General features: G+C 39.2%; 1 long non-coding RNA gene across 1 annotated transcript in view; it reads left to right on the plus strand.

The window, feature by feature from the left end:
* Nucleotides 1-17,056, plus strand: part of LOC134480988 (uncharacterized) — a 30,606-nt gene extending 13,550 nt beyond the window's left edge. Inside the window, exons 2-9 of the long non-coding RNA XR_010056115.1 lie at nt 1,873-1,951; nt 7,665-7,795; nt 8,613-8,700; nt 11,911-11,981; nt 12,104-12,643; nt 12,757-13,855; nt 14,702-14,871; nt 16,877-17,056. This is a non-coding gene — a long non-coding RNA (uncharacterized LOC134480988). The remainder of the gene's footprint in view (nt 1-1,872; nt 1,952-7,664; nt 7,796-8,612; nt 8,701-11,910; nt 11,982-12,103; nt 12,644-12,756; nt 13,856-14,701; nt 14,872-16,876) is intronic.
* The last annotated feature ends 9,420 nt before the right edge of the window (nt 17,057-26,476 follow it).

Consider the following 26,476-nt stretch of genomic DNA (forward strand, 5'->3'; position numbering starts at 1 on the left):
CTGTGGTCCCGGGGCTCAAGTTCGCTCGTGGGGTGCTGCCCACGGGCTCTCTGCAGCAGCAGCACAAGATTTTAATTTTTCCTCTTCAACTTTATTTTAGTAAAGCAATTAAGGTTAACTTAGCTATGTAGTATTTTAATAGAGAAAGGAAAGTTAGAAGGATTAATTGCATAAAAGCAAATATACTAATATCAGCACAAAATATCAGCATATTTTGGCAAGTCTTTAATTTAATATAAAAGTTATTCTTATGAAGTTATTTCAACATGGATCATCATGACAGATTTCTATAAGAGCAAAAGGCCAAGCTTGTATCCAATTTCGCCTGATATTTAATCCATTTTTTTCTGCAAACAGGTATAACTGAAACATATGTCAATCAACTAATCTAGAGTGTTCTTTACTGGCATCTCAGAATGCTTCTTGGCACACAGAAGTATGTATGTCAGTAACAAAATACAGTAATGACAGACAGAATTTTGTCCCTCAAAAGCTTCTTAGATGTTTAAGATGTATTAATATTGCTAAAATACTTTGTTTTTGAGATTTGTAAACTAAGCAGAAGAGAAAAGAGGAAAAGGAAGGGGGGAAGGAGAGCTTGGAGGAAGAGGAAGAAAACATGGAAAGGGAGGAGGCAGATAAGGAGTAGCAAAAGGCAGAAGTGGAAGAAGGGAAGGAAAACAAGGAGGAGGAAGAAGAATTACTATTACTTGTATATGTTTTGCTAAGTAGACTTGATTTGGACCATTTCCTTTCTTGGGATATTTGAAGTTAGTCCTAACCTATCAAACAAGAAGAGTCTGGTGACTGCCTGAAAACACTGAAAAGTGTTTCTGCAAACTCCTAAAGTTTGAAATGGTGCTATTTTGTTATGATTATTTTGAAGTGGAAATTCTATTCTTTTCAAGACACTTAGTAAGTTATTATGTTCAGTCAGAGTAACTGGCATACCCATGGAACTGTTCTGAAGATAGGACATCCTTATGGACATCTAGAGACAGGGATTTTCACGATCAGTGAGGAATTTAACCAACACAGACCTGAAGTGGACATTTCTGGTTGTGTCATGGGATGCAGACTAACAGTGTGTTTTGCTGAGGCAGATTCATATGACGTTTTGCCAAGGCGGAGGACATGTGATGTTTGGAGAGAGTATATGTGGGGTTCAATGGACAGTGATGGGGAACTTGCATGACTAGCTCTGCACTTCTTTGTTGGTCTTGTGTCTGTGCTTCTGGAGAGAGGCATGGCAGCGATCTCCCGGCATCCTGAGTGGTTCCGGTTGCTACTGCTGACTCAAGCTAATTCGGTGGAGGCCTGGCTGTTTATGCTGAGTTATTATTGTTATTGCTGCTGTTTGTGTTTGATGACACTTCTCAACTGGACTGATGCTATCCTAACAATAGATATTGAAATTGGCCCCAAAGAACTACTTCTATCCCCGAGTACTATTTACCATCCTTTTTCCTCTACCTTTGGAGAGTGGGCTGGAAGAGGGGTCAAAGCATTTGAGAACCATGATCAAAGTAGGTTTTGAAAAATTTAAGACTACATAGACCATCTCTGTCCACTCTAGGTGACCTGTATGCTGATAGCCTTGAGATCTGTAAGCTATTGAGAATAATTAAATTTTTAGTCTCAGCATTCCAAAGGAATGTTTTTATATAAAAATAAAATCTGACAAACTATGGTCTATGCTTTTGATAGAACAATTCTTAGAAAAATTGTATAGTAGAGGAATTAATTTTGCTCTCTCAAGAGTATTACAGAGTGATAACTTATTCATTATAGGATGAGTGAGAATTATTGATGTACATTTTCGTTCACATGTAAACAGGAATCTTATATTCTTTCCTTCCTCTTGAATCATAGGATACATTTCCATATGTCAACTGCTAAAGAAAAGATAACTAACATCAAAGTTACCTTAGGATTTCATGTAGTAGACCTGGTAAGTATCCACCCATTATTTTTAGAAATATTCTTTTTTTTTCTTTTTTTTCCATCTTTATTAAATTGGGTATTTCTTATTTACATTTCAATTGTTATTCCCTTTCCCAGTTTCCGGGCCAACATCCCCCTCCCTTCTCTATGGGTCTTCCCCTCCCCATCCCCCCCCCATTGCCGCCCTTCCCCCAACAATCACGTTCACTGGGGATCCAGTCTTGGCAGGACCCAGGGCTTCCCCTTCCACTGGTGCTCTTACTAGGATATTCATTGCTACCTATGAGGTCAGAGTCCAGGGTCAGTCCATGTATAGTCTTTAGGTAGTGGCTTAGTTCCTGGAAGCTCTGGTTGCTTGACATTATTGTACTTTTGGGGTCTCGAGCCCCTTGAAGCTCTTCCAGTTCTTCTTCCTCCTCCTCTTCTTCCTCCTCTTCTTCCTCCTCCTCCTCCTCTTCTTCCTCCTCCTCTTCTTCCTCCTCCTCTTCCTCCTCCTCCTCCTCCTCTTCCTCCTCTTCTTCCTCCTCCTCCTCTTCCTCCTCCTCCTCCTCCTCTTCTTTTTGTGATAGGTTCTTACTATGCTGACCTGGTTGTGCTAGAACTCACTATGCACTCCAAGTTCGCTTTGAAATCACAAAGATACATGCATGCATGCATGCATGCATGCATGCATGCATGTATGTATGTATGTATGTATTCTTTTTCCACACAATGTATCCCAATCATAACCTTCCCTCCCTCCACTCTCCCCACCCCTCCGTATCTCCTTTCCCCCAGATCCACTGTTCCTCCACTTCCATTCAGACAAAAACAGTCCTCTCATGCTTTTGTCTGAACATGACGTAACAAGATGCAGTACCTATAAGTACCTAGGCACAAACCCTCATCTCAAGGCTGGACAAAGCAAACCAGTAGGAGGGAAAGGGTCCTATGACCAAACAAAAGAGTCAGAGACACTTCTCCGCCCACCGTTTGGAGTCCCCCAAGAACATAAGGCTACACAACCATAGCACATATGCAGAGCACCCAGCTCAGGCTCACATGGGCTCCCTCGTTGCCACTTCAGATGGAGCCCTGCTTAGTGGACTCTTTCCTTGTGACTCTACCCCTCTGGCTCCTAATAGCTTTCTTTCCCTTCTTTCATGGTAACTGAAATATTTGTAAAAATTTATTTTTATAATTTATCTGGGATACTTGCACATTATCCTTCCTTGTTTTGAGACACCGAGCTACTTCCTGGAAAATCATGCATTACTCATCACTTTCCTATTTACCTATTTACTCATCATTAAGCTTCTTAAATGATTTTATATCTTTGTTGATAAACCCTTTGATGTAAAAGGAACTGGAAGCAAGTCTCTCAATCGCCGTCAAAACCTTTAGTTTAGATTGGCATGGATCTGCCTGCAAGCATTTTATATACTTGTTCAACCCTGTAAGGATCCGCCGCATTGAATGATTCAACCCACAATCTTACACACACTCCACTAATGTTGCCACTTGGTTCCTTTTGATCAAAAGGGTTGTTTTTTTTGCTTTGAGTTAAAAGCATTAAATTTATTTTGTTCTGTTTAAATTTTCATTAATAATTTACTTCTGCAATAATTTCATATACCTGAGAGATGTTGTATTACTGTGCTGTATACTAGCCGTTGATTTCATGGATATATTCACGTGGTATGGCCCAATCTTCATAAATGCAAACTGATCCTACTGATCTACAAATTATTTTGTGAACCTTTTCTGTTAAATCATTTAGCAATTTTCATAAGACAGACATCGTATAGATAGTTCCTTGTTATAATAATCTCAAGTTTCCTTTTATTCTGAAAGTTTGAGACATAATTCTTTTTCTTGCCCCCAGGCTTAGGTAACAGATGAGTCTTCCAAAATCCTTCATAGATCATTGCAAAAGTTAAAGCAACACCGGATATTGGGGTTTCCTGTCAGATAGCTATTCTTGTCCAGGTGTCTCAAACTAATTCGTAGTGTGCATCGCTCAGTTCTCTAAGTTATAGATATGCTACAACATATATGATAATAAGAAGGGATTTATTAGGAGGGCTGACATGATCAGAGGCTTTATAAGTCTATAATGAGTGCTTCGAAGAGGGAGAGCCAAGAACGGGAGTAGCTTGCTCACCCCAACAGGCCAGATGCCTGGGATCAAGACGGTCACAATTATAAACGCCCTTTCTGAGTCTGAAGTCCAGCAAACTCCCCTGAGAATCTCTGTGGTTAGTCCACATTCACAGGCTACCGGAGCTGGTGTTGAATTCCCATGATGCTAACCACAGCAGAAATGCACTTGCCTGAGGAGAATTGAGCTTGCATACATGGATGCATGTGTTAGTCCTTGTACTTTCTGTGTTGTCTGAACTTGCAGTTCATATGGTGGTGGGAGGCTACTAACAAGGAGGGTAGACCTTTCCTCATGGCTCACTGACTTTCTTGGAAAATCAATCTCTGGACACCTTCAGAGAGACACATAGAACTACGTCTAGGTGTTTCTCAATGCGGTCAAATTGTTTATCGTGATCAACCATCACAGTGTCGAGATACCTCATACTTTGGACTTCAGATACCTCATACTTTGGACTCTGTCTCCTATCATTTCCACTGGGAAGAGTGCCCCATTTTGATGGAGAACAGCAGTGCTGCAGAATAGTTACTAAAGCCTTGAGCTCTGAAACTAGGTTAATGGAGTTCAGATTCTTGTTTTAATTCATGTATGAGATTGTGGAATCCTCATGCAGCCTCTTGATATCTGAAATTTCTTACTTATGAGTAAAGGTATGATCAAAAGACTCATCTCATGGTTTTGGTTTGGGGCCAAGGTAAATTTATGCACTTAATGTGATTTGGAGATTCTCCCAGTTAACTCAGTTTTCGCAGAAAAGATAAAGGAAAAGCCATGGGCTATCACATTCTCCTTGCAAGATTATTGCTGGAAGGTATAGAACAGTAGGGTTTCTTTTCACTTTTTTCACATCAACCACTGTTATAGAGAACCTACCATCATCCTCAGTACTGCCCATTAGATGATGTTCATGCTTGCCATTGTATTTTGTAGACCTTAGAGGCCGTATCTCATTCATTAAGCTTTCCTTCTCTCTGGCATATGCATGTTTACAAACATGGTGGTTTATCTTATCATTCTCTACACATCCTTCCTCATTACCACATAAGGGGATATTTTCAGGTTAGAGGCCTTATCTTCTAACCTCTAGAAACACAACTTCCTACTGGTGTTAATTCTGACCCAGAAATGCCTTCGTGTCCGTGCTGGCCCCTCTGCATTTACCCAAGGCTTCCAACTCTTCCAGGACCGGGAAGAGCCCATCACGGTTGTTCTGAGGTAGGTCTGTGGTTACTTTGACTCTCAATATATGTTGTCAAAAGCAAAGTGGCCTACAAGGCACTTCAAGGACTTATCAGGCCTGGATTTGACAAGAACCGAATCAATTTTTCTAAAAGATGTAACTGGTGCCACTGCCTGTAGCAACTGTATTCCTGATAGACAGGAAGTTGCTCCATTGCTGCCGGGACAGGGACTCCTTTACTCTTTCACATTTTCGACAGATGAAAGAGATTTGAAATTCCAAAATTAGAATCTGGGTTTCTGTTTATTTATTCCTCATCTTTTATTTCGTCATTCAGCTTCCAGGGACTGAACAGTTTTGTACTAATCTTTTTTTTTCATTTGTTTGTTTGTATCTTCCTGTATAATGTTTGGTAAGACCCTTTTTATTTTGGCACAAAAATACTCTAATACAATACTCTGCACCAGGATGAGATGAACACATTCCTCTTCATTTTATCTAAGGAGACTGGATTCCAAACTAAGAACAATGAACTAATGGGTTAGTGCAAAATCTTTCTCCTCAGCAGATTCATTCTGTTTTCTACCTAGGACCGAGCCATTGCTACATTAGGGAAAAGTGAAGATGGCTTTCATGTTTGATTTGTCTTTTTACCTGAGAGTTCTTACGTTTTCCTTGCTTCTGTATGAAGGCTTGACATTAAGTCTTAAGCTAATAATATAATTGGAGCAGAGTGACTAATTCCCTTGAGAAGTTTACATGCACTTTTGATGCATTTTTGGATGTTTTCAACAATTCTTAAAAATCTTTTTCTTAAAACCAATCGACATGAAAACCATTTTTAACAAATCCCAACTTTTCATTATAATGTACATACTATATATTCATATACTCACGTGTATAACTACATTTGAACCTCTATTTTCAGATATTTTACAACTAGATACTCTTGATATATTAATTTCTGTCCATTGGAACATATTTATTGAGCTTGGAAACTGTAATATCTGAACTCTAGTTAAGGTATTACAATAATTATCTTAATTTTAAAAATGTAATCATACTTTTGTAAAATGTAGTTAGCATATCATATATTGTTTAAACATCAAGTCCACTTCAGACATAAATCCCAATATGATTATACGAAATATAACAAATAAGTTAATTAGTGAGTACTATAAAACAGAGATGTATTCTTTTAAAAGGATAAAATTTTCCAAAAAGATATGAGTGAGACCAATTTATTTAAAACATATCTTTACCATGGTGTGGTATTATCCATTATTATATAAGTTCCAGCATTAAATTCATCATAAGTGAATCACTATCTAATAAATATTCTAATAATTTTAATAGTCTCATGGAAGCTTAATAAATAAAAAATAAGTGGTATCTGTTCAAAGCATGTCATTTGACATATGTGTGTGAGTGAATCCAGAACAACTGTGACAATGAGGATATCCATCATTGTCAAAGGCTTCCTGAAGAGCCTTTATAGTCCCTCCCTCCCACAGCAATACATTCTTGTCCTCAGGCAACCTCGGATTGCTTCCAACGTTTATGGAGTACTTTCCGTTTCCTAACATTAAATGTAAATGAAATCAGGTGGCATATCCCTTTGCTGGGTGTTAAATTCAGTCACTAAACTGCTTTAAGATTCACTGTCATTTCGCCATTGTGTATACTGTTGCTCTACGGTAAAGTCACACACACACATGCACACGCACACGCACATGCGTGAAGAAGGAAGGGTTTATTTTGTCTCACAGTTCCAAGTTACAGTCCATCACGGTGGGGAAGTAGAGGCAGCAAGAACTTTAAAAAGCAGCTGGTCATGTTGCACTGTTAATCGGGACGGAGGACCTGCTGAATGTGCTCAGCGGAATTTCTTCTTTACTCAACTGTAGACCCCATTCTATGGAATGGTATCGCCCACAGTGGGCATTCCCATCTTAATTAATCTAAAGAGGATAATATTTCAGAGGCAGGTGCAAAAGCTCCTCTCGTCAATGATTCTAGATCCTGTCGTGATCTAGACAATCAATCAATATTAAGCATTTCAACATATAGATTCCTCTCTTTATATAAATATCTCTCTGTTTACCTAGTCACTAACTACCTGCTAATGGAATGAACATTTATTTCCAATCTGGAGGCATTTCTGACCACTGTTTTATAGAACATGTGATTTTATGTCTTTGGGGAAATAACCAGAAATTAAATGCTAAATCATGTCTATCTATATATCTACCACATACAACTTATTCTCTTATATCAATATGCAATTGCTTTATTATAAATTTAGAATTTTAGTTATGATTTTTGTCACAATTAATTAGTTAATATCTATATAGCATTATGGACCCAACTTCTTAAGAGAACATTTCTATTTTTCAGGTTGCAGCCGGAAGACACTGTTATAAGTTAAGATTTATGGACAAGGGACAGGAGGAAGGTTGTCTAATGCTCTGATGAAGTTTCAGTCTTTCAGTGCAGCTGAGTCTGAGGACCGTGGTCTTCCTCAGCATGTAATCCTTGTCACAGTGCAGTGACGTCTTCATCTTTTTTTTTTTTTCTGAATTCAACCTCCTATCCTCCTTTTTTTCTTTTCCTCCTATCGGTTGAGATCATAACCCTGGTGGGGAACTGAGGGAGAAAATTCCCTTTACTAGCAGGTTAATTTGTCAGTAATGACTCCCACGAAGCATCATGACACTCTCTGAAGTGGCGGTTTTTTGCACAGAGGACCCTTAAAGTATTTGTTTAGTATGACCCTCCTTTTTCCTGGACTACCAGGACAGAATCTTTTCATATATTCCTGGTGGAAATCCATCTGGAATGGACCTTGTGGTCGTGAGGGATTCATCCATAAGACTGTGTCAGAACTTTCTAGCTCTCATGCTACCTAAAGGCAATGGCCAACAACCCTTCAAAATTAGTGCCCGGCATTTCTGCTGTTTGGAGGGCTTTACTGTTTTTACATTAAATAGATCCTCATTGTGACTCTAGTCATTGCCTGGCTTTAGATCCAAGATGACAGGGCAACATGAGACTTATGGATTGGTTCAAGAGAATCAGATTGGTTAAATTTTCCTTTTAAAGGTAAGAGTAGTGATGTCTAAACTCCTGTGGTGGTTTCAATGACAATGGCTCCCATAGGCTCATATTTGAATGCTTACTAGCCTGGGAGTGGAACTCTTTGATAGGATTTGAAAGATTAGGAGGTGTGGGCTTGTTGGAGGAAGTGTATTCTCTGGGGTGTAAGCTTTGAGGCTTCAAAAGCTTAGGAGAGGCCCTGTCTGTCTGTCCGTCTCTGTTTCACTCTGTCTCTCTTTCATCCTGCAGATGAGGATGTAGCTCTCAATAACTGCCTCCAATGCCATGTGACACCATGCTCCTTGCCAAGATGATAATGGACTAAGCCTCTGAAACTGTAAGCAATAGTTACATGCTAAATGCTGTCTCTTATAAGCCTTGCCTTGGTCAGCAATAGAACAGGGACCAGGACAGGAGCTAAGCTTTATTATTGTTAAAACTAAATTACAACTGTTTGTCCTACTTCAGATCCCCACTGGCCGTATACAGAATCCCGTTTTTGCCCACTTCCTCTCTACTACGTGCAAATCCTAATGTGTTATCTCCTTCTGCTTCTGATTCTGTTTCCCTAATGACTAATGGTGTTGAGCAACGCTTCATGTGTTTATCTGTCATTCTTTCTGCGTTTTGCTGAAGGGGCTGTTTGCCTGTTCCTTTTAAGGATGCCAAGTTTTGATTGCTGAGTTCTGGATGCAATTGTTTCAGGGGACACGTGGTTTACCAGTACATTCTACCAGCCCTTGCTTTGAGGTTTTCTTTTTCTACATCGGATTTCAAAAATAAAATCTAAGTGTTCCACATGTCGGTGAAGTCAAACTTATTTTTCCATTTTATGGGCTGAGCAGCTTCTGGTAACATGCCCAATAAACCGCCTAAAATCACAAAGATTTTCTTTTGTATGTTTGCTTTAGGCCTTTTGTAACTTTAGACCTCAGATTTAGAGCTTTGAAACGCTAGAGTTAATTTTTGGATATCAGTTATTAGAAGTGAGAATTATATTGATGATGACTTCTTGGTGTGTGGATATCAGCTTCTAGCAACATTGGAAGAAAATAATTCCCCATAAACTTGCCTTTGGGACTGCCTGTCCCAGACTAGGTGTTCATGCATATTTGGATGTTCTTGATTTCACTGTCCGACTCTGTAACTCTGGAGTTAGGGATAGCATGCCTAGATTATTGTAGTGCCTAGGTAAATGGAGACATTTCTGCTACTTTCTAATTTAACCCCATTATGATCATAGAGAGTATTTCTGCCGTAGGAGACAATTCATATTTGCTGAAATGTTATGGCCTTGCCGCTGTCTGTTTTGCATTATCAAATACTGAAATTACTACTTTGCTATACTCTCTTGCTATCAGCTGCCACCTCCAAATAGAGGGAAATTTAAAAAAAAAATTCTATTGCTTTCATTGATTTGTCAACAATAGATTTACAGACTATATGCATTCTTATTTCTGAGGTATGTATAAGTTATCTAATCTCTCTCTCTCTCTCTCTCTCTCTCTGAATGGTGACTGACTGCGTTCTCCTTTCGGACCCTGCTGCCACTTGGGTGTTTTCAACGTTTCTTGCTGCTTTCCAGTGCCTTGAGATCTTTCAGAAATATAATTACTATGCGTATCACCCACTTAATAATCTCTTCTGCTCTATAGCAAATAGCTATATGTGGAGATTTAATTAAACTTTCAGTACTGGTGATTGAATGTCGGCTCCACACATGCTAGGCAAATACTCAGCCACTTCAGACTTTTTGAACTTTAAAAGAAAATAAAATCTCAAGAAAGGATCTTCCTAGGTCACGCAGGCTGGCCTTGAACTTACAATCTTACTGTCTCCTAAGCAGTTTGGGTTTTATTAGGTTGTATGTGGAAAATTTAACCAGACTTTATGTTTTTAATTGGTTTAATTTTTTTCTTCACAGATCTCTTGCTTTGTTGTCTCCAAACCTTTCCGAGTGCAGCATCATTTTCTTTCTTCAAGGCAGACGATATGAAAGAACACTGTTTCTAGATGACAGTGGCATTCTTATTTCTGAGTGGGATTATATCTCAAGGAAGGGAAACTTATAGTTCATTCTTTGTCTGAATTAGTTACAATATCAGGAGTCTAACCTCCTAAGAAATTCACAAATTCAAAACAGCACTGACCTAAAGGAGATCTTTAAGGAAAAAAAAAATCTGTATATATAGGGAGATGGTTGTAAAAAGAAAAAAACCTACCATTTCCTGGTCTTCTTTTATATACCTGCTCTGTGATATTTAAAATAAAGTTATAATATGATTCTAAGATAAGTCCATTATATAAGCATCAGAGGTAAAACTCATCTTTTCTAGCTTATAGTCATGAATCCTTTCTTCAATTCTAGTAAAACCACCTCTAACCTGGTATGCATGACTGCCTGTCCTGGCAGTGCATGTGAATTTATATTACTTATAAAATCACAGATGAAATCTTGAGCTTAATACTGCATTCACCTTCAGTGGAAGAGTGACTCATACTTCCATTCCATTGCTAAAAGCCAGAGACTTGCTGGCATCCGTATTACCTGAGAAGAAAAAAATTATACATATTTAAAGACTCACAGGTTATATGTTTCTACTTTCCAATGTTTTCATTTCATTACACAAATTTTCCTATGGAGTTTGTACTTTGCAATCACGAAAACATTTTAATATCTGGTATCATCTTGGTGTTGTTTACATCAAGGTTAATAAATGGAGTTAATCAGTTCTTTTAGTTGTCTCTTCTTAACATTATGAGGAGAAAAACCTTATGGCCATGAGTAGTGTGTGTGTGTGTGTGTGTGTGTGTGTGTGTGTGTGTGTGTGTGTGTGTATTACAGACACACATATCTACATATATGGGGATATATAGACACATGTTACATATATAGGTTTATGCATATGCATATACATATTTATACATATTCACATACACTTTGGTCTCATAAAATTACCAGACAATTTTTGGTCCTGTTTCTGTAGCTGTAGAGACTTGCACAAAAGACAAAGTTTTATTAGTATGAAAAAAATTTCAGTAATTTAAGTACTAATACTCCAGTCTCTAAATTTTTACACACAGACTGCACAGACACATCCATTTATTTATTAAAGTACTTAATTCTAATTACTCAATTCATAAAATCTATAACATTTTTTACTTCTTTTCTTTCTGATGATATATTCAGTTCTTAGCAAAACTATTTCTCTCCTTTCCCTCCCCACCCCCAGATGAGATCTCATAAAATCCTAGCCTAACTACAAACTCTGCAGCTCAGTTTGACTTCTCTTACCTGACTGCTGTGACGTCCAGCATCTCCCTTTTGAATACATCTCATACATGACTGTGTCATTACCTAGTTTCAACCATTATCAATACCTTCTAGCTGGTTTATTGGGACTATACATGCAAATCAATCATTCCAAAGTATGTGATAAAGGTCTTTTGTGTGCTCAGATTATAGACATCATCACTTCAATGGTCTGAAAGAGTTGTGTGGTGAATTCTTATTTATTACTTATTTATTATTGTATTTTCTTCTCAGGTAATTTTGCCTCCGGCAAACCTCTGGCTTTTAGCGATGGAATCAAAACACAAGCCACTCTCCCTCTGAAGGTGAATGCATTATTAAACTCAAGATTTCATCTGTGTTTTACACGTAATTATAATGCTCTAGAAATTAAAAATAACTACATTATTAATTATGTATATCTCTCTCTTTTCTTACTCCATTACAGCTCTACAGTCTTCCTTGTTATTAAAAAAAAAATATCAAGCATGGTCTTGCTGAAGAAGTGTGCACGGGCTGTCTCCCTCTTATCCTTGTGGTGGTTTTGCTCAGGGACACATGTGGTTGGAGCCTGTTCTTGATGCTGGCTCTTCTCTGCCGCAGGCTGAAGTTTCTAAGCCTTTGTTTCATTAGGACCTTTCCCTCATCCTCCTTCCTGAGCTTTCTCGACTGCAGCATCTGTCACCCCATGACGGACACTATTTCCTCATTTTCGCTCATTTGTTTTACAGAGTTTTATGTTTCCGTGTCTCACACTATATCTTCCACACCAGGAGCATATTAAATGATTGGTTGGGTGTTGGATCGATGGAATGAACGTAAAACAATTCCTCCTTTTGAAAGGATGAAGGTGCTTACTTTCAAAAAAAAGATGCGATGGAACCTTTTAATCCGAACTATCTCCAAATTCCTTGAAAAGTCATCACCATGGGGGACAAAAGTTGAAGCCAGAAAGGAAGCAAAGACAAGAACAGGGAGTAGGGGAAAGGTGTGTCACATCCTATGTCTCTTATTCCGTTAATAGAGGTACCGGTTCCCGGATGAGAATAAAAAAAAAAATCACTCTTATGACCTTCTTTATCTTGTATTTCCTTTTTAAAGGGCCGCACCTCCTCATACCATCGTACCGTTGATCAGAGCTTCAGCACATGAATTTTGGGGGAACATATTCAACGCAAACTGCAAGGCTCCATAAAACGAGGCAGTCCAACAGCTGGAGATGGGGGAGGGGGACTTGCTTGGTGGGGAATTCCCAGAACAGATGGGTGCCGTAGAACGTGGGGCCCACGAGAAATCTGATCAATCTTCCAGCACCTGGGCTTCTTTCCCCAGACATTCTCACCCGGCAGCTGCTGCCTGTCATCCTGCCTTCCCCCTCTCAGCTGGCAGAGTTCAGTGACGAGGAGCACAGGCTCTTTTCCCTGACAGTGTTTGGGCACACAAACTTGCAGGGCTTCTCCACGTTTAGTCCTAGAGGCTCTCAGGAAACTCTTGGGAAGGGTGTTAAACCTGTCAGTCTTAGAGGCCTACTTCACACACCCAAAATTTAAACCCCTACTGGGGCTCAGAATCCACTCAGAACAAAATTCAAAAGATACTGTGCGGCTTTACACAATTTACTGTGTTGCCATATTGTGGTTTTAATCACAACAGTCTTCCTTTCTGCCATTCTTTTTAATCTTCCCCTCCCTTATTCATTTGCCTTTTTGTTTCTTCACCTCTCCCCCATACCCCCTCCCCCAGCAGTAACTGAAGCTCCAAATCAGGAGTTTAAAATAGTGCGGGTGCGTTTTACTAGAACAATAGATTAGTATGCGGTGGCAGTGTCCTCGGTAGCTGTCAATATAGGGAAGTGCATGCACTGTAGCAGCTTGGACTGTCACTCAGCAGCTGGTGGGAGAAAAGCAAAACCCACAGTGATGGAGGGGTTACAGGTCATAGGCTCTCTGAGGGCAGGAAGGGAAGCATGGGGCAGTTTTCTGCTTGAAGGATGCTACTATCACCGGTTCTTAAAAGGCTAAGATGCTGTGGGGGAAAATTAATAAGCATTTGGCATAATCCTGTTTCTCTATTTTCTTTCCCCTTTTGTATTTTTGAGCGGTTAAAAGTTTTTAGGCAGGAAAACCCCTTACCAGAGGAAGCAGTCTTTCACTCGCTGCTTTGCAAGACTTCTATTTGCTGTGCCTAAAACCTCAGAACGGTAAGATCAGTTGCCTAAAGGGGTCATTTTGTCCCGTTCCCCATAGGACTAGGAGAAGTAAGCAAGTAATACTTTTCAGAAAATTGAGTTTGGGGAAAGCAGCCTAATCCGTTCATGCATCACACAGAGCTTTCTGAATAAGAGAATTCCTAGATATTGTGTGTGATTCTAAAACACATCATCTGCTTGACGGGCCCTCAAATTTTATATTACTGCAAAATGTCCTTACTGCACAAAGGCTTTTGATGTATGGGTTTATCCAGGCCTGTTAAGCATAATTTGGAAAATAGGACAAGGCAGAAACAGAGGCAATATCTTCTGCTCCTTTTTCTTTTGACCCAGAAAGAAATAGAATTCGAAGTGATCTGGTGACGTGAGGTGAGGGAGCTTTCCTTTCCTCTGTCACCCTGAGTTTGTGGCCTCAATCCTACTTATTAAATGCAGCCCCTGCAGCCTGCCTGAAGGCTGTCAGCTCAGAGTTTATTCAAGAAGGTTCCTCATAAGGAACCACAGACCATGCATATGGTTAATCCTAGATGCCAGGCAAGCTATAATTACACAGCTGGGGTCAAGAGACAAATGCTTTTAGAGCTTCTGTGCCCCAGATGTCCCAGGTTCCCAAGTCATTGATGTTTCACTGACTCCTGGCAGGATCTTCAATTTCCATTTCTCTGGGCTGATTTGGTCTCTAGCCAATGTGTCCTTTATGTTGGTTGGTCTTTGAGGAATCTTCTTAAGGAATTATTCTAATTACTGGCCTCGTCTTTGTCATATACTGAATCCCCAAGGTCCTTCCAAGCCTCTGGACTTTCTGAAAAGTCTAGTGCTTACAAATTTGCCTCACAGGGACCAACACTTGGGAATTTGTTAGAAAGCCACATCTTAGACTTCAATCCAGATCAACCAGCTTAAGAAAGGCAACAAAGCAGAGACACAGCATCAACGAAAGCAAAACAAGAACAGAAACTTTTGAAAGACTGGATACTTTACTGATCTGTGTTTTATCAAAGCTTCAGGTACATCTGTAAGACACTCTTTCTTATGACTTTGTAACAACTGAATTTTCTGAACATTAAGATCGATAAGTGTGACCAGTCATCATTGTCTGAATGATCTTTGTATTCTGTTATTTCCTCATACTTCTGTCTGCATGTTTTACATTGTTGCTGAAGGGTTACCAGTTCCTGAACAATCTTTATACCATTGTACTTTGATAGTTGGGGTCAGGGTAATAATTCGTGTGTGTGTGTGTGTGTGTGTGTGTGTGTGTGTGTGTGTGTGTGTAGATGCTTTCTTTTCCTTTTTCAAGTAGTTCCCCTTTTATAACAACAAAAATATATCTACTCAGCAAAATGTTGAAGAAAATCCCCCTGCTAATAAACCACTGGCTTACCCAGTTATTAGTCCTCTGCCACATAACCCCCAGAACCACGATCAATTCTTATACTCTCTCTGTTTCCAAATAAATTGAGTCTTGATCATTTTGCTATGTCAGAATCAAAGACTTTAGTATTGAAGAATTAAAAAGTGAGCCATTATGTAAAACGTCCTCTATAAAAATGAAGAAGCAAGGTATGGAACTTCATCTTTTGTGCAGTTACTTGTGCCATTTAATCTTTCACTCGGGTAGAAGTACTTGCTCCCTTTCACTTATCATGCTATTTGGCACAGTCAGATTCCCAAGAGCACCATGGGTATCTGTGTGGTAGGAGTGAGCTATTATTCAATCTTCTGCCAATACATGACAGAGAACACGAGAGTGAACAGGGGATCATCATGATTAGAAGATGAAATCTAGTTGAATGAATGGAACATCATGTGTGGATAGTGTGGGACTGTGATAGTTAATTTCATGTGTCAACATGAAGGGTATTTTTAAAAAGGATTAGCATTGAAACTGGTGAATTTTATGAGTAGATGGTTTTCCATGATGTATGGCGCTACTTCTAATCAGATGAATGCCCGAAGAGTACAAAAAGACTTCTGAATTCCAGCAAGAAGTATTTCCCTAGCAGATGGTCAGGAACCTCCTCATCTGCAATCCTGGCTCTGACCACACAGAAGATTTAAGATAGGCTAACTGCTGTAACCACACAATCGAATTCCTTACAGTGTACATGTATGTCTGTAAAGCAGTTGACTCTATCTATCTATGCATCTATCTATGTATCTGTCTATGTATCTATCTATCTATGAGATATCTATCTATCTATCTATCTATCTATCTATCTATCTATATCTATCTATCTATCTATCTATCTATCTATCTATCTATCTATCTATCTCATAAGGAGAACAGGTTACTGAAGCTGGCAGCAGGAATCAGGGGATTTAATATTGAGGGCTCAGGGTATATTGAGAAGGTGAAATTGACTTCCAAAGAATTTCAGAAAGACAAAGCATTTATCATCCAGACATTTGATTGACATTAGTCAACTCCAGCAGGTAAGAATGCTAGTGACTCTAGCTGTCATTTATAGTAATTAGCAGATAAAGCATGGTCATAAATTATTACCAAGATACTAACCTGGATCAGGAAACACTGAATCTTGAATCTTTGAGGAAAAAAAAACAGATTATGTGCCCAGGAATATTTTTTAATCACATGATATTTGAAATACCATAGTTGTTATAAGAACCCCTACAAATGATAATATAAATAGTGACTTTTACAAAGTTGCCATAAGAAGTCATGGATGTGAGTTGAATGAATACATCTTTCTTCAGTGTATGATGATTTTTTTCAGTGGTTGTCTAAGTTTCTCTCTTTTTTTCATGTGTTTTAATGTTATGTATGTGTTTATGTGAGCATGTATGTTTGTGCGTGTATGTATGTGTATGTGTCTGTGTGTGTGTGTGTGTGTGAGAGAGAGAGAGAGAGAGAGAGAGAGAGAGAGAGAGAGAGAGAGAGATTGAAAGAGATTGAGAGAGGCTGACTAGCCAATAAGCTTCAGGGACCCACCCTTCCTTATCTTCCCTCCCCTTAAGCACTTGAGTGACAGAATCCTACTGCTGTAACAGGATTTTACATGGCTGCTAAGGATTCAAACTCAGGTCCTTATGCTTGGACAACTGTTAACTCATCAACTGCACTGAACTGGATCTATGCCGCCAACCAAGGAACCAAGCAACGAAAGCCTAATGTACTTTCTTAGAGGACACAGCAATTAGTGGATAACTTCTTTAGTTCTTTATTCAAAATGTCCTTGTGATTTCTAAAATCACAATCAATAAAGCTCTTTGATAATATTAATGACTTGATTCATCACCATGATGTTTTGAAGCCTGACATAAACACCTTGAAGAAGGAAAGTTATATTTTGGCTCATGGTTTCAGAGGGCTTAGCTGATGGTTATTTGGATACACACACACACACACACACACACACACACACACACATTTCTATCTATCTATCTATCTATCTATCTATCTATCTATCTATCATCTATCTATCTATCTGTTTCAGAGAGCAATGTGGTGGTAAGAACATAAAGGCTATTGAGTATTGTTTGCATGTCAAGAGACAAGAGATAAGGCAATGGAAAGATGGGCCAGGGGAAGTTACATTCCCAAGGATGTGGCTTAAGTGAATCAAGGAACTACATCCTTCAAATGTTTCAACTTCTACTTTCTACCACTTCCTAATAAGCTCATTATATTATAAATCCATTAAAATTAGTATACGAATTAGGATAGAGCCTCATTGTCTTATTGTCTCTAGAAAGACCCCTGCAGATAGACCTAAAGATGCAATTGACTTACTATGATTCTAAGCATTTCTCAGCCTAAGCCAGTTGCCAGTCTAGGTTGACCATCACATACTGCTTTCAAAAATACCAGCTCATTTTATTTGGTCTAGGTATTTTATGCAATGAATTTAATGTATGGTTTACTAGGAAAAGATCATTCTTTGTATGATAGCCTGAAACATAATTAAGGGTGATAGATAAATACAAAACCCAATAATCAATAAGCATATTGTGCACAGCTGATTTTTGAGCACCTTGGACATCTAACAATATCTTTGCTTTGCTTCCTGTCTTCAACAGTCCTATCAAGAAGAGTGTGAACACTTTGATAATTTCCATCTACTTACCTATCTTCCTCCTTAGTTGGGGAATGTTGTAACAATTACCTGTCCATCACCAAGAAATTGGAAGCAAGATGGAAATGGTCCAGATCGCCTTCAAAATTCTGATTCACAGAGCTGGAATGTTTCCAGACATCTGTACTTTATGAAAACACGTTGGGAATATCTGACGGAGGTGGAGGAGATGCCATGGTTTATAAATATGAGAACAGTCTAAGTCCATAACATGCTAATGAGATTATGCAAACTGGAGATGTAATTTAGTGTTATCGATCTCTAGCACAAAAGAAAAAAATAAATTAAAAACATGAAATGTCTCAGACAGACCTTTAAGGCTTTGCTATATAATTATTCTAGATTCAAGAAATGAGTATAGACATTGAAGAACTGCTTTTAATCACCAAATTATCTATTTTACCCCCTGTTTTGAGACCTATCTCTTTTTTTCTTGTTCCAAAGTTCTTCTAATGTGATGGTCTGTATATGCTTGGCTCAGGGAGAGGCACTATTAGGAGGTGTGGCCTTGTTGGAGGGGGTGTGTCACTGTGGGCGTGGGCTTAACACCCTCAACCTAACTGCCACTAGCAGCCTTCAGATGAAGATGTAGACCTTTCAGTTCTGCCTGCACCATGCCTGCCTGGATGCTCTCATGCTCATACCTTGATGATGATGGACTGAACCTATGAACCTGCAAGCCACCTCCAAATATAGATTGTCCTTTATAAGACTTGCCATGGTCACTGTGTTTGTTCACAGCAGTAAAACCCTAACTAAGACATCTAGCTTTCAACAATTAGAAGTGACTTAAATTCTCAAAGAAGAATTAATCAGTATTTTCCAATTTTCATTTCCATTATATACTTTGGATGCCATTATAAAATTTAACCAAATTATGAACTAAACAGCAAGTAGGATTTCCAATTTTCAAAATAAGTGGCAGCGCCCGTATTTCCTTTCTCAACTTGACTGGAACTTTTCCAAGAGGATTCATAGACTACCATTGCATAAATTTAGCATTCATCAGTTTAATGAGTGGGAGGAAAGTATCTAAGTGTAGAAGCCAGAATGTTTTACAGGAAATGAGGAAGAAGATTCTAGAGGTACTGTGACCCTCTTGAGCACAAGGTCCAGGCTAAAGAATGAATAATAGGATTGACCACACTTCCAACAACACAGTAGGAGTCGATCCAGGAAAGCTGTAGCAAAGCAAAAAGAACCATAGGGAATGGCACAAAGGCAGTATACTGAGAAGACCCGAGAACTTTTTAAATAGGCCTATATAAATGTGAGTTACCGAGCGATATGGAGTGATTATAAATACTCAAAAGCAAATGAATAGTTCCCAGGGATTTCAGATGGTGGGTTCTAATAGGAGAGAGTAAACATCAGTTTAGAGGAACAATAAAAATAATCTGTGTATGAGGTAACTCAAGCTTGCTCTTAGCAACAGAACTTTATTTTTTAAGAGATATGGAAGCCAGAAGGTCATGGGTAAGGCGTCCTCATGGTTTCTTTCTTCTGAGGCTTTTCCTTTTTGCTCTGAACAGTCATCTTTTCGTGTTTCTCTGTGGGATTTTTTCCCCTGTACACGTCAGAGCAGAGCCTCCATTGTATTTTTCTTCCCATAAAGACACTTATGGGGATTGCTGTCCACCTGAATAACCCCTCAAATTAATCCAATTATTCCTTTAAAATTCTATTTCCAGGGGACTCGGTGTCTAAGAAAGCTTGTGGAGCAAGCATAAAGGTCTGAGTTCAAAACTGTCCTCAGCACCTGCATGAAGACCTGAACATGGTCCTATGCTCCTGGACCTTCAGTGCCGTGGGGGACAGAGATCAGAGGATATAGGAACCTGTTTGTCAACAGCCTAGCTCCAGCTTCAGTGACTATCAGGACATCTGATTTCCTCCTCTGGCCTCCATGTGTCCCCCGACACACCCATCTTCAAGCACACATATGTATTTGAAACACACACACACACACACAGACACACACAGACACACACAGACACACACACACACACACACACACACCAAACTGAAATAATAAATTTAAAATTTCTATTTCAAAGTAGAATTATATGTAAAAATACCAGGGTTAAGATTCCAGCGTGTAGCTTTGAGGGAGGGCCATAAACTGTGTGTCATAAATTGATTTTTAATTATTATCCAAGTACGCAGAAGCTATGTAAACACAGTGAGAAACACATCTGTCATACGCACTGACACGCTAAGTTGTGGAACATCAGAATACGTGTTAGAATCTCTCCAGTTGCAGCTTCCCTCCATCCCCTCTTGTTCCCATCATATGGCCTGAAAGAAGGATTGGTACCACGGCAGTTTGGCTTCCACCGACAGGCTTGCAGCAGAGAGAACACATGGAGCTTAATGTGCTGCAGCCAAGCTTTAGACAGCATGGCAAGGCGGGAAGATTAGTGTCTTGCCAACAAACCCAGAGTGGTGTTTCCAGGATGACTGGTCTTATGGGTCACGGGGGAAACTCGTGGTCATGTATAATGTGCTCTCCATGGACAATAGAGGGTGGGAAAGAAAGGGGAACGTGACGCCATCTGGAGATGTACAAAGAAGCCTGTGTGTTGAATTCCTCTGAAATGCTAGGTAATGTGTTAAGGGTTTCAAACACAAATTCGCTGTTTAAATAATAATCTTCTAAGATTGGTAAGAGTTCTTATCACCACTCAAAGACAAGTGATATTCAAGTTTCTACCTTCCTCAAAGACACAGAATTTTTTTTCCCATATAGCAGTAATGGCAGTGTCAGCATGTACATTTGATGTGCTTGATAAGTGTGCATATCTATGATGTTTTTACAGGAAAACAGCATTACAACGCCAGTGCTGGCCTACAGATTCTCCATATTCCTTTGTAAACTTTCCTTCCTGCACCCTCTACAACCTTTTCAACTAGGATACATGTTGCAAGGCAACCTCCTACCTCTGTTCTCTCACTATACATTAATGTATGTTTTCTGGAACTTTCTAGATTTAATCTTTTCTCATGTGTCATTAGTACATAGATTAGCAATCCTTGTTTGTTCTCTGTCTCTCTCGTCTGATATCTATCAAAGACCATTTATTTATTAAGTTTACTTGTCTTTATTTCAAATGGAAGCTTAAATCCAGTCTCTGTCTGTCCTGGTCAAGATAACTGGGAACATTTATCTATCTGTGATCCTTAGTGACAGACTGGAACTGGAAGCCAAATGTCTTATGTTCATTGTGTTACATTGACAAGGGATCTCTCGAGTAGCAAAACCAACAGGAGAAATACACACACACACACACACACACACACACACACACACACACACACACACACACACACACAGAGAGAGAGAGAGAGACAGAGAGACAGAGAGAGAGAGACAGAGAGACAGAGAGAGAGAGACAGACAGAGAGAGAGATTAAATTAGCTTTTATTGAAATAGTAATAATAGTATCTTACCTGATACTCTGGGAACCCAGTACTTGCTTGGTCCGTGTTCCTGGGTGCCTCAATAGTACCTACCAACCCAATACTGAATACTTGGAGAGCCAGTGGTCCTTGGTCAATCATGGAAGGCTGGGAAATCTGGTTCTGATTTATCAGTGAGGGAATCAGCAGCAGCAACAATAGGGTAAATCAACTCCTCAGCAGGATGGATGGCCAAGTTAGGGAAAAGCATGTAATTGTCCTGCCATGCCTGCCTCCACTTCCGCCCTCTCCTTCTCTTGCTCCTCTAGGCAACTGCTAAGAGATGACTCCTACATTTACAAAGGTCTTCCCACCCTGATTAACTAATCGATTAGGCAATCAGGACACTTCTTCAGTTGAGGCTCCCTATAATGTGATTCTAATTTGTTGAAAGTTGGCACCAAAACCAACCATCACAAAAACGTAGTAGCATTGTGGAGCCCAGGATTTCACTCCAAGTACTATACACCAACTTTCCATGACCTTTGCTCCCCAAATTGATTCTTGGGGTTTTTAACTATTTGAAATGTAAAAAATACATGTCCTCATATTATCTCTCCATATTAGCTTAAGATCACAATTAGTTATAAATCGGATATGATTAATTAACTCAATAATAGTTTTCTGGGAAATTATGTCATTTTATAGATCTTGCGATGAACTAAGTAATGTAAATAAAGATTTAACAATTTTATGGTTTTTATAAGATAACTTTAACCAATCATTCCCCCAAATTATCCTAAAGTGTTTCAAAGAAAACCATATGAGAAATTAGTTAAACAGTATTTGACAAGCACACACTGACCACAAAAGTACGTGAACTAAAGCAGAACTTATTATGTAAACATCAGGAGTATTTCTTAAATTCAATTTTTAATATTTATCTGCTAGACTCAAGAACTTATATTTTAAGGGTCATTACCATTGCTGTCATGAAGCACAAACACAACTTCTTTATTTTCCAAAAATTAAAAAAAAGTTTATTAAGAGTCTTATTACTAGAGTTCCACAATCTTTCACAAATGAATTGTTTTTCAAAGGGTGAATTTCTTTATTTCTATAAAGACTTAAACAAGAGGTCTGTTTAAGTTCAAACTACCATTGGTGGTCTCACGGGACTTGGAAAGCTTTGAGTGAGAGCAATACCTTTCTGATAACATCTTATTGATCACCAAAGAGACTATAGATGAGACGGGTGTGGTAGCCATTCTTGGTGCCTTTGGGAGTTACCAAGGCCCTTGAAAAAGTACATTCTCACTCTTTGAAATGTTCGGTTTGAGTAAAACAACAAAAGGAGAAAATATTCATGGGTCAAAACATGGTTAAGTGTGAGAAGGACCTACTTGGCCCCAGTAAGGTATATTGTGGGTAGATCTTGTGAGGAGAACTAGAAGAGAGTTCAAATATCTATTGGCATTTACAATCTTAGGTAAAAGCTGAGCATCTTCAAATTTTGACTTCAGTAGGAGGATGGACTGAGGAAACTGATCTGATAGAACATTGTAAACTCAACTTAAACAGGAGTCAGTTGTTTTTGTTATTAACAATTTCTTTCTCTCACTTCATTTACAGCCATTACATAGTGAAGGATGATTCATAAGCCATTGGTCCCATTTATCTCTATCCAACAATTCCATTTCTATCTCTATTCTAGTACTAGTGTGTGTCTACATATGCATGATTGCACATGTGTGTGTGTACCTGTCTGTGAGTCTGTGTGTTTGTATGTGCTTGTGTGTATATCTATGCATGTTTGTGTGTGCACATATGCATGGGTATGAGTCTGTGATACACACACACACATATTCAAAGATATACTGATGATATAATGATAATAGATCTTAACGCTGGGTTATGCTGGAAAATCTTTCCCATCCATTTCTTTATTCCTGTTGGCCTGTATTTCTTCATATTTTTAATACATCTGCCTCTGCCATTTATAACACCCCCTTTGCTCCGATTACAGATTTTATGTATCCTTGAAAATTGAGTGAGAACCCCTCTTTAAGTGAAGATATTCTTTACATTTCTGGCTAATGATACAATTTTCCATTTACTTTGGTACAGGCTTAGGGCCAGTGCAACACAGCTTTATACATAGTATTTACTGCCTGCTTTTGCTCCACATCTAGGTTACTTGGGCATTCCTCCTGAGAAGGTTGTAAATGTATCAGCCGTTGGCCAACACCACTCAGAAATCCCCTGAACACTTTAAACTCAGCAAGAGTACATAAAGTCTCCAAATCAATTTTTCTTTTTTATTCCTTCTCTAGATGAATTGTAAACATATCCCAGTAGCCATGAAACCTCTGGGACACACTTGACATCTTCTTTACTTTTACCTCCTGATTCAGGATGGAAATTGGGATACTTTTTTTAGCCCAGCATGCAAAGTGCTCCATGCACCAACCTCTGATTCTCTCCACAAATCTTTCTCGACCTCATATTATTGCTATGTACTGCAGTATTACCGCTCTGTTGTTGAAGGTTAATCTCCTGTGACTTCCGCTGTGCTCTCTGCCCCGGCCCCATATCTCTGTGAGGTACACTGGGGAGCCCCCTCCTCTGCCTCATTCTTCCTCATTGTCACTCCCATTTAATGTCAATTAACAACTGTCTTAAAAATTGTAGGTAAATTTAGCTTTCCCCCAATATGTGTTATTAAAACAGCTCCCGGGGCAGGAACGATGCCTCAGTGGTTAAGAGCATTGGCTGTTTTTGAGTTGGTCCCAGGTTCAATTCTGAGCACCCCCGTGGCCCTCACAACTGTCTGTGACTCCAGTTCCGGGAGCTCTGACACCCTCACACCAATGCACATGAAATAATGTTAAAAAGAGTTTAAAAAAATACAGAATAATTTTTAAAAATAAAACAACTTACATTTTTTCCTATAATTACTTGTCTGCATTTCATTTCACTTGATTTATTTTAAGTTTCGAGAACTCAGGGCGGAATGGAGAGATGGCCAGGGTTTAAGAGCACTGGCTACAATTCCAAAGGACCCGGGTTCAATTCCCAGGACTCACATGGCAGCTCACAATTGTCTGTAAATTGTCTGTGGGGTGGGGTGCTGGAGAGATGGCTCAGTGGTTAAGAGTACTGACTACTCTTCCAGAGGTCCTGAGTTTGATTCCCAGCACCCACATGGTGGCTCACAATCATCTGTAGGTTCTGGTGTATCTGAATAGAGGGACAGTGTATTCACATACAGAAAATAGATAAGTAATTCTTAAAAAAAAAGAACTAGGGGATTCTTCAATTCATACCATATTCTAGCTCTACTGAGCATGCTAACTTATGGTCACTTTCAGCATGTACTTCTCGAAGAAGGAAGGAGTCAGTGAATACCCAGATGTGTACAATGTATCCCTTGATAACTTTACTCTCTGCTTGCAAACCAATTTCCCATTTTTGAACTCTGTTTTCTCTGACTGTGAAAAGCACCATCTGTTGTAGTGAGTGTTCCTACTGCTTTTATTGGCTGGTTGATGATATCTTTCAACAGGGCAGCTGCCATCTTCTTTTAGGTCTTCTCCCACTGGTCATCAAGTTATCTTTTACTCCCTCTGCTCACTGTGCTTGACATTCAACACTTCTGTGATCGCCTTATTAACTTCAGTTGTCGTCACTTCTACTCTTCAATGTTTGGTTGTCTGTGCTTTCTCTGTCAGTTTCATGTATATGGAGAATAAACTAGCACTGTTTGTTGCCAGCTGCTTCTTCAGAGGCTAATACCAATATTGGTATTTAGACAATAGTCAACCCAGGACTATAATAATAATTAGTGAATAAACAGACTCCTTGACAGAGAGACAATTTGGCTAACACCTTCTGATGGCCCAAGCAGACAAACATGACTCTGGTAGGCCTGATCCTTCCCCAGTTCCCTCTGTCTTGCTAAACTGTTAAACTACATTCCTAAAGCTATCCACGAAGGTCTATGTGATGGTTTGCATGTGGTTGGCCCAGGGAGTGGCACTATGTGGAGGTGTGACCTTATTGGAGGAGGTGTGTTACTGTGGGTGTGGTCTTTAAGACCCCTGTTTTAGCTGCCTGGAAGCTAGTCTTAGAGGCTTCAGATGCCACCATGTGGACTGGAAGTTGCTGCTATGCTCCCACCTTGATGATAATGGACTGGATCGCTGAACTTATAAGACAGACCCAATTAAATGTTGTCTATATAAAAGTTGCCTATGTCATGGTGTCTGTTCACAGCTGTAAAACTCTACTAAGACAGTAAGTAGTTGGTACCAGGGACTTCGGTATTGCTGTGATGGGCCTTTTGTTTGGAAGATGTGGATTTGGGGACTTTGGATTTGGAAAGCAGTGGAATTCCTTAAATAGGACTCAATGGGCTGTCCTAGTATGAATATGGAGGACAATGTTACTCAAAGTGATTTGAATTATGAGGACCTGGCCCATGAGGTTTCAGTCCAGAATTTCAGTATGTGGACTGTTTTTGTGGTATGTTTATGTGGCTACTTTTTTGTCCTTGTCTGAAGAGTCTTTCTGAGGCTAAGGTGAAAAACTCAGATTAATTGCATTGATGAAGGAAGTCTCAGCAACACTCAACATAGACTTTGCTCTTTGGTTAAGTCTCATGAAGAACATTTGAAACAAGCATAGCAAGCTGCAAGCTGAGAAAGGAAAAATATAAAATATATGGTTCTAGTATAAAAGGCAAACCAGGAAGTAAAATTGAACTGAATCCTGTGTTCAAGGACATTAGGTTGAATTAAGGGAGTAGCGACCTTAGGGCATGATCCCACTCAACTAAGTTTAAGTCCATGCATGCTAGTACTAGCCTATAATACCAGGAGGCAAAGAGAAACAGATCTCTGAGTTCAAGGCCAGCCTTGAACAGAGCAAGTTCTAGGTGAAGAAAAGCTTAAATCCAGGCATAAGAGTACACACCTTTAATCCCAGGAGACAGGCATACAGATCTCTAAATTCAACCTCAATCTTTTGAGCAAGTTCCAGGATAGCCAAGTTAAGGCAGTGAAGATGTTGGAAAACAGAAAGCGGGTGATAATGCAATAGAACAAGAGAGCCATGT

This window comes from Rattus norvegicus, chromosome 11 (genome assembly GCF_036323735.1).
Source record: "Rattus norvegicus strain BN/NHsdMcwi chromosome 11, GRCr8, whole genome shotgun sequence".
In the NCBI taxonomy this organism is placed as follows: Eukaryota; Metazoa; Chordata; class Mammalia; order Rodentia; family Muridae; genus Rattus; species Rattus norvegicus.